Here is an 8,872-nt window from a genome sequence, read left to right as displayed (position 1 = left end):
TTCCAGCAAAAAACACCAGATACAACAAATCTTACAAATTCCCAAAGGCTCATGGTGGGAAATGGGATTTCTAAAGGCCATTTTTCAAGGAGGCTGGTACTTTGCACAGGTCACACATTGGGCAACCAAACCCAAGGGACCCAAGATCAGCTTTTCCCTTTTGAAAGCCTTGGCCATAAATTATACAGATATCCTTGACTACAGGCCCTCCTGCACAGAGCTGATTCCAATCCCATGGACAAATCCCATCCATCTTCACCTTGCCTCAGTTTCTGTGCTGGACAGCAATAGGGATGGTGAGCAAATACCGCCTTGGATTAACCCTATAAATAATTTTGATTAAAAAAGGATTTCCTTCTTTTGGAAATTAATCATAAATCACCATTTCCTATAAGTGAAAGGTTTATCCTTTATCCCTCACCTCCCCGGCCCTGTTTTCATATGATATGGGGAATGAGCATATTTTACAGAGGTTTTTGTGCCTTGAAGTGACCTTGTTAAATCTCACTGTCAGTTTCTTTCTGCATCATTGGGCCATAACAAAATTTCCATCAGCTCCTGTGTGTATTTGGAAAGTAATGCCTTCCACTGGTACATGTGCAAGGGATTCAGTCTGACTGGGACAAAAGATGCTGTTTAAAGCTTTTAATGATTTTTTTTTTTTTATGGTGACAGAAAGCTGTGACTCCAGCTTGACTCTGAGCCTCCTCATTATTATTATCTTCCTTTGTCTGAAAATAACGATGTGGATAATTTGGGTGATCCAAATGTTCACAAAAACTGCATGCAAACATCCCAGCTGTTGAAGGTTGTAGATTGAACTAAACAGAACTAAGAGACTGTTTCCCCCAGGTTTTCAATGAAATCTCAGTCTTGGATATAAGCACAAGTCAGTAACAAGCTCATGTTCAAGTGATTTGGGTCACTTAGTAGAATTCCAAGATTTTGCAAAGATCTGGTAGCTCTTGAATTCATTACTTTGCATTCAGCACTCCTGCAAATCTCTTCCCCATTTTGGCCCTTTCTCAGATAATTTTTATACTGGAAAAAGTACTGAAGGGTTTTGAAGGCCCCCAAGAGTTGGGTTCCTGCATATGAACTCTTCCTGAGCCCCCTCTCCTGCTGTCACTAGTTCAATACGGAAAAAATTCAACTGCTGAATGCAGTTGAAGGCAGAAGCACATTGCACTTTGCTTTGAATTTGCCCTCTCTCCCCCTGATCTTGCCTTGGATGCCACTGCCAGCTCACCAGGTCAAGCTCTTGGCCTCTGTTTATTTTGTAACATGTCATCTGCATGTTTGAATGTCCAGCAGTGGGACATAATAATGATAATCTCTCCTTCCTTGTTCCCTGTTTGGGCTTGACACATGGGACAAAGGCAGTTAATGGAATGCTTAAGAAACACCACTTTTGCATTCAAAAAGGTGATCTGATTTTTTTTTTCCCTGTGATAAAGAAGATTTCTCTTTCCCCTTCTAAACTGCTTTGTCATCAACAGAGACCTGAGGTAAAGCAAAAGCAGTAGGAAAAAAAAAAAACACCACTGAAGGGGGAGAGATCTCTTTTCAGTGATATGTGCATTGAAATGAGCAGAGGGATGTGCAAGGCTGTTCCGCAGAAGAGCAGGCTCCATCTGCCTCTGGGGAAATCTGCAAGGTACCGCTGGCCTCACAAGAGTGACTCTGATTTATTCAGATTTATTTCAGATTGCCTGTGAAGCACCAGAAGACTTTGACAGACACTTTTAACTAAATCAAACATTTTTGCTGTTTAAGAGACTTTTGGGCATGCAGGGAAGCTGAGACACCTGCATGGAAATAAAAACAACAGAGAAAAAACAAGTGTAGTAATTATTTTTTCCACAGCAGTAGATGTGGTTATGAAGCACAGGTTTCTCCCAGGCCTTGTAGGTTGGCTGTGGAGTGGGTGGGTTTCCAACCATACAATATTACTATAGGCTCTTATTATTTCCTGGGGCATCCTCATGGCGGTGATCAGACTCTAGGGACAAAGACAGTGTCATGACTTTACAACTACGACAACACCCACAGCGAGAAACCAACTTTCCATTGGCAACGAGCAACACATCTGACGCGAGATGCTCCAAAGTTACATCCCCTACATGATTCCTTTCTAGACTAGTTTCCATCACAAAATGCACACAGTGAGCAGGTGAAACAGGTACTTGGGGCCACCCCAGGCACGTGTCCATCAGTCAGGGCACTTCAATCCTGACCCAGGGCAACCCCCATGATTCAGCCATGCAGAGATGCTCAACAGGCCATGGAGCAGATAATATATACACTTCACAGCAGGGCACTATGGCTAATGCAACATCTCTCCCTCCTCTCTGAGAGCTGATTAAGATTTGAATCCAAGCGCAAGAGTCCTAATGCATTAACCTATTGTGTTGCCTTGAATTTCTCATGCATTACTGAGCTGGGAGTTAAAGGAGCTCAGCACCTTGCAGGATTAGCTCCATAACAAAGCTCTGGTGAGCATCCAGTTGCATTTAACTCTAAACAGGCTGTACTGATGGAGAGCAGGAGGAATTCTCTCACCACCTTTGTCTCCTGGCTGGCACTTCTCTGTCTTCTACAGCTCTGTTACATGGTGGTCAACTTTTTCTCTAACCATTGACTCATGGTGTCAACAAAATACATTAATCCAGACAATTATTTTTCCTCTGGATTTCTCCTCTTCCTGTTCCTCACTCAGATTTATCCTGGGAACTTCTGAATAAGGTTCATTATTAATAAAGCAACAGAAGGATTTGTGATTCTGGCTATGCTAAAATAAAGCAATAAACAAAGTGAGCCAACCGTGAAAAACAGAAAGGAAGCAAAGCAGCAAGTCATGGCTTCATTAAAGCTTCCAGCTCTACAACTATTAAAGACCTCATGTTACAAATCAGATGAACCTCTACATCTTATTTGTAAATGCCAGGCTTCATTGTAAAGAGCCCATAAAGAGCAAGTAGGCAGCTTTCCCTTCTCTCAAGATCCAAGAAGACAGATTTTTAAATGAGAGAACAGAAGCACATCTCTCCAGACAAGTTTGTTCTCCAAGGATAGCTTTGGTTTCACAGCTCAGCTTTGTAGATCTAAATTAGGCTCTTGTCCTTCCTCATCAGAGGGCAAATGCTGCCCAGTTTATTCACTAAAGAAATCTAGAGTTGGCTGATTGAAAAATCCTTTCCATTTTCTCTCCATAATCAGCACCAGCTATGGATCACATCTTCCCAAACAGCACAAACCTGTCCAGAGGCACTGCATGCTACAAAAGCAGGACTTGATGAGACCCACAGATGAGGTGGCTGAATAAGTTACAACCTCCCCTGAGCTCCTGGCCTGCTGTATTAATGTGAAATGTAATAAATCTACTGAACACCCTGGGCTATGAACATCAGGAAGCTCAGTGGTGCATGCATCAGCTGGAGAGCAGGAGTAGGGAGCTTCTCCAGCCATCCACTGGTTGAATCAATGGAGCTCAGGAGGTGCCACCCCGATTTGAAGCCCTCAGTCCCAGTGCATAGACATGATCTAGAACAACAGCCAGGCATTAGCACCTTGAGTAGAGGTCATTTTAACCAGGCAAGTAGAACAAAGCACAGCAGACCAGGCCTTCTGATGTCTAGTTCAAGTGTTCTCATCAAGGCTGCTGTGAAGGCAAGAATGAGGTTTACCAGAGCAGACCCTTCTCCAAGCTGTCTTGATGACTTCAGGCTTCAGTTTCATGCCCACATCAGTGTGAATGTGATCTGTGTCCTTTACGCAAAAATCAGCATTAAAAAAAATGCAGTCAGTGCTAAGAACTTGGTCATAAATATTGTGCTTGGCACCAAGCTTTGGCCATAAATATTTCCTTGGTTAACCAATAGGAAATGATAGCTCTTAAATCTCAATTACAGTTGAGTAGTAACTGGCTCACACTCATTGGCACTGGGGTCCTACCTCAATTGCGTGGGAATAAGGGCAGCTTTCCCACAGCTTCTGAAGTAACTTTGAAATTCTGATTTCTGGCAATTCCCAGAATTCAACAGAATTTTGTCCTTATAAAGTTTGGAAGAGCTACTATGAAAAATAAACATCTATGTATTTATAAGTATTAATATTTATAAATATATAGATATGTATACTTAATTTCTTAAGCTCTGTCCTAAAGCTGCCTGCAGGAGAGGTTGCAATGATAGTGCTGTTCCAGCTTCTTGTTTTTTCATCAGTCTCCTCATTGGATGGGATTGGTTGGATCTCCTCAATGGTGGGATTCATTCCTATATAACTGACAGTCTTAGGATGTGAATCTTCCAAAGAACTGTCCAAACAGGGGAGGAAAGTTTTTTCAGGAAACCCATGGAACTGGCTATTGTTGAGTTGCTACCATCCTGTCCAGTAGATTGGCTATAATCAAGCCAGTTGAGATGACTTTTGGTACCTCTTATAGGTTCTGCATTCAAAGTTTTTTGTTTGTTTGGGTTTTGGTTTTGTTTTGGTTTTTTTTAAGAAAAGAAAGATGTAGAGCATCATCTTTTTTAACGGCTGACAGACAAGCTGTGGTCACACTCATCATACAGACAACTGATCCAAGTGCTGCACCTCTCCAATGTGCACCTTGGGAGGCAGAGAGTGAACAGTCCAAGAGCTCCAGAAAAAAAGATGCCGTAACAGTCTGAATGAGAGCCAAAGATCTTTTCTCCCTTCACAGACCCCAGAACATCTCTTTTTGAGCAACAGATAAGGAAACCTTTTGATAACTGGGATGGTAATATCTGGTTTGCCTGTGCCCCATCTCCCACATTGCTGGTACCTTCAGGCTCACATCTTTCTGCTCATTAAGACACATGCTTCTATTATTTTGCCGGCTGACTGGCCTACATGAAAAGAAACATCAGCCATCTGTTACTCCCACAGTTTTCTGGATCACAAGGGTTTCGTTGATTAAGGAGGAAGCTTTTCAAAAAAAGCCCCCATTTCCCACTGATTTCCAAAAACTATCTATACCGTCTTCTTGCAATATCACAGCTTCTTTGCCTGCTTTCAAAGTAGAGATCTTGCATATTAATAACACATTGACCTTTACTGGGGTCCAGATTCATGGACAGTGTATTTGTACAGCCTTTATTTACAGCAAAATGTTCTGCTCAGTCTGAGTAGTGGAACACAAACACTTGATTTCAAGTGCCTGAATATCTTTGGAGATCAGGACCATGCCCAAAGTATTGTCTGTAAACCACAGTAGTCTTTTGCTACTTGAGAACATGGTTATTTTATGCAAAAATATTTTATCATGATGTCTTTAGGCCTCATCCTGCCACTCTAAATACCCAAAAGTGTAGGGATATTTATACCTGTGATGCTTCTTATTTTGCCAATGAAGATGATTGGGCTGGCATGGCTACAATAAGTCCCCTCCCATCATGGTGACTGTAGAGCTTGGAATTAGCATGAAGATACTTTGACGTATTTTATTCCTGATTCAATTCTTCTTCATTTGGCATAGACTAACGTCCCATATGGCCTATTGTTGGACCCTGCACCAGCTGAAGGGAAAGCATCTTTGATTGACACTTGAAAATACCAAGCTGTGCCTTTGGGCTGGCTCAGGCTGAAAATGCTCTTGGCAAATGGAAATAGTCTTGTCATTTTTATTTCGCTGTTCAACAGGAAGATGACATTTTTTTTACATTGAGCAATATACATAAAAGTTTCTTCTCTAAGGGGATAAAATATTCCTCTTTTGATCTCCTGTAGCGTATTTCTAACTGGAAATGGGTTTCAGATCAGACATTCAGCTCTGAATTGAACTTGGGGGAATAGAAATCCATTCCCAGCTCTGGCATCCAGGTTCAAAAAATCAAACAGCTCTTTCCTATATAGAGGAAAACTCTTGGCCTGAACAATCTTCTGCTCCCTGAGCTTGAAACTCTTGCATGGGATACCCACACTCAAGGTACCTTCTCTCATCTGTGATGGGAGAAATTCAACTGAACTCTTGAGGATGAGCTGGTGGCAGAAATTTGGAGGAATGGGTACTGACATATTTCTTTTTGTATACCATCTCCAAAAACACAGTGACGTGTCTATTTACTTTCTTTGAAGTTCTCAGGATTACCCAGAACATCAGGAGTAAAAGTTCATCCATTGTTTCAAATTTTGGCATTAGGGACGAGGAGAGAAATGAAAAAAGACTCCCCAGACTATTTCACATAAAAATAGGTATGGCTAAATGAGCAGCAAATAACAAAAAACCCCCAACCAAACCCATACCTTTTAGTAGTGATGCTTGTGCTGACATTTTTCTGGTAATCCTGATAAAAGGATTTTAGTGAAGTCAGAGAGGAGTTGACTAATTTGTGGGCTGCAACAAGAAGTAAAATTTGTTTAAAAGAAGAAAAGATGGACATGGGCAAATTATCCCCACTGCCTGTCCAGAAAGTGCTCACAATAGAATATTTGGATTCCTCAAATATTCTCAGTTGTGATCTTGTTACTGGCAGGGGAACCAAATCAGGCACTTGGAACAGAGCACTGCAATCACAGATTGGGGCCATTTTGTGGCATGAAAATTTTGGTGGATGCAGAGCTGGCACCATGTAGGAGCAGTTGAGTTTAATCCTATAGCCTAGGTAGGGATAACACACACAAACTCCTTGAGCAATGGAGTATTTAAATGGAAATCAGACAGCTCCACACAGCACAGAGTGAAAAATCAATCAACTATAATAGCAAATATAAAATGCCACGCTGTCAGGACCGAAGAGACACTTTGCTCTCTATATTCAAACAACTCCAGCAGAAGAGGTTCCTGCAGTGCTGAAGAAAGATTTCTGATCTTTGTCCTTAATGAAGACTCAAATCACTGAGCTGAGCTTTGCTTTGTGCAACACTGACCACTTAACATAGAAAAAAAAAAAAGCCCACAAACAAGAGTCATGCTCCAAAAAGCAGGAGTTTCTTAAAAGTCATAGAATTAAAACATGTATATGAGATTATTTTCAATTCTTATTGCCCCATCTTACAGAGAACGTACACTTCATTTCTTGACCAAGACTTTTTACAGCTATAAGAAAGAAAAAACCCCTGAGGTTCTTAGGTGCTTCCTTAACTTCAGTAGCTGAGGCTGTTGGGACATCACAAGCCTTGCAACATAACCCTGAGACCAGGCAGTCCCACCTCCCAGTCCTTCACCCAGGATCTCTGCCAGTGCCACTGCTGCATCATTTTATAGGAAAACCAAGCTTATGGAGACAAACCTCTGGCATGGCTGGTTCTGCTTTGGAAAAGTTGTTTGCTGGAAGTGTGGAACACTTTCTAGATTTAAAACCCCACATAACAGTAACAATTTTCTGTTGCTGGGGTTTGTTGGTTTTTATTTTCTTCCCCCACTAGTGAAAGGGCTTTGGAATTCATTCAAGTGTTTCACTGAGGAATATTTGCTTCACAGAACTGCCTCTGTGAGCAGACCCAGCCGTTGTTTTCCCCTTTATTCTCAGAAAGCAAACACAAATATATAAATTACACAGGGAAAAATCAATGAGGCTTCTGAGGGGTGGATTCACTGACACTGGTTTTGAAGGCAGAGAGTTGCTCAGCTCTGCTACAGCCAGTGACTCATAAATACTGATCACACCAGCCCTGCAGTTTATTAAAAATCAAGTCAGGTCCCATACAGAAGTGATGCTATTCTAATATCACAATCATTTCAGCAAGGTGTAAATTGCTAGGTTGCAAGGAATGACGTTGCCTGCGGCAAGCTAACACTTTTTTGGAGTGGGGTAGGAGATCATTTGTGGAGGAGACACAACATAAGAGCAGGTAAAGGGCTCACAGTCTGAATATTTCCATCAGGATCCCAACTGTAGCAGCCAAAGCTTCAGTCAAAGACAATCATTGCTAGGATACAAGAAAATCTGTCCAGAGCCATAGCAACAACTCATTACAAGCAATTCCCCAAACATCCAAGGGGATGGATCACCCCAGATCAGCACCTCAACTTCTTGGTGTTTATCCAAGATATAAACATCTTTATCCAAATAATCTATCTAGCAGCCATGAAAATCAATTACATGGGAAAGCAGATGCCTGCAAAAATGGTCCCTGCAAAGATCTCTGTTTAGGTGAGATCCAAGGGGGTCAGCAATGTGGGTCCCAACACAGGAGCTCAGAACCACCCACATCTTCCTCCTTTATGCACATCAAGTTGTGCAGCCCTGGCAAGGCTCTCCTTACCCCTCAGATACCATCACTGTCATCGATTGAGACTTTAAACACATTAGGGAAACACTGCACCAAAAACTTAAATTTATACCCCATCTTCAGTGGAGCTGTTGGGTATTTAATGCAGCCAAGGCTAGAGATGGCCCTTTCAATGTTTCTACATCTACTCTCTGCTTGAAGAATGCTGCATGTGAATGGAGAAATGGCCTTCAGAGGAAGAAAAGACAATGAAAGAAGTCGGAATTAGTTAAGTGTGCACAAGGGAGGCTTTGTAAGCCTAATTTGAATGGAGAAATGGCCTTCAGAGGAAGAAAAAAAAAAATGACAATGAAAGAAGTCCAAATTAGTTAAGTGTGCACAAGGGAGACTTTGTAAGCCTAATCAGAGGTAATTAGAAGTCCTTCAAAGCCATCCACCAAGGCTCTGCTGAATATTTATTGCCCTATTAGGGACTGTTCACAGGTATTCTCCAAGAAGAAGGTAGTTTTTGGGGAAAGGCAGTGATATATGTACTTTTAAAGCAATTCTTTTCCAGAATTGCAGTGTGCTGTGGCACTTACAAGATTTTTATGGGTTTTTCTTTTAATTTTACAGGGAAAGATAATGACTTTTCTTGGGATATAAATGAGAGGTGACCTGACCTTAGTAGAAACAG

The sequence above is a fragment of the Antrostomus carolinensis genome, unplaced genomic scaffold (genome assembly GCF_000700745.2).
Source record: "Antrostomus carolinensis isolate BGI_N321 unplaced genomic scaffold, ASM70074v2 scaffold2512, whole genome shotgun sequence".
Classification (NCBI taxonomy): domain Eukaryota; kingdom Metazoa; phylum Chordata; class Aves; order Caprimulgiformes; family Caprimulgidae; genus Antrostomus; species Antrostomus carolinensis.
This window is presented reverse-complemented; position numbering follows the sequence as displayed.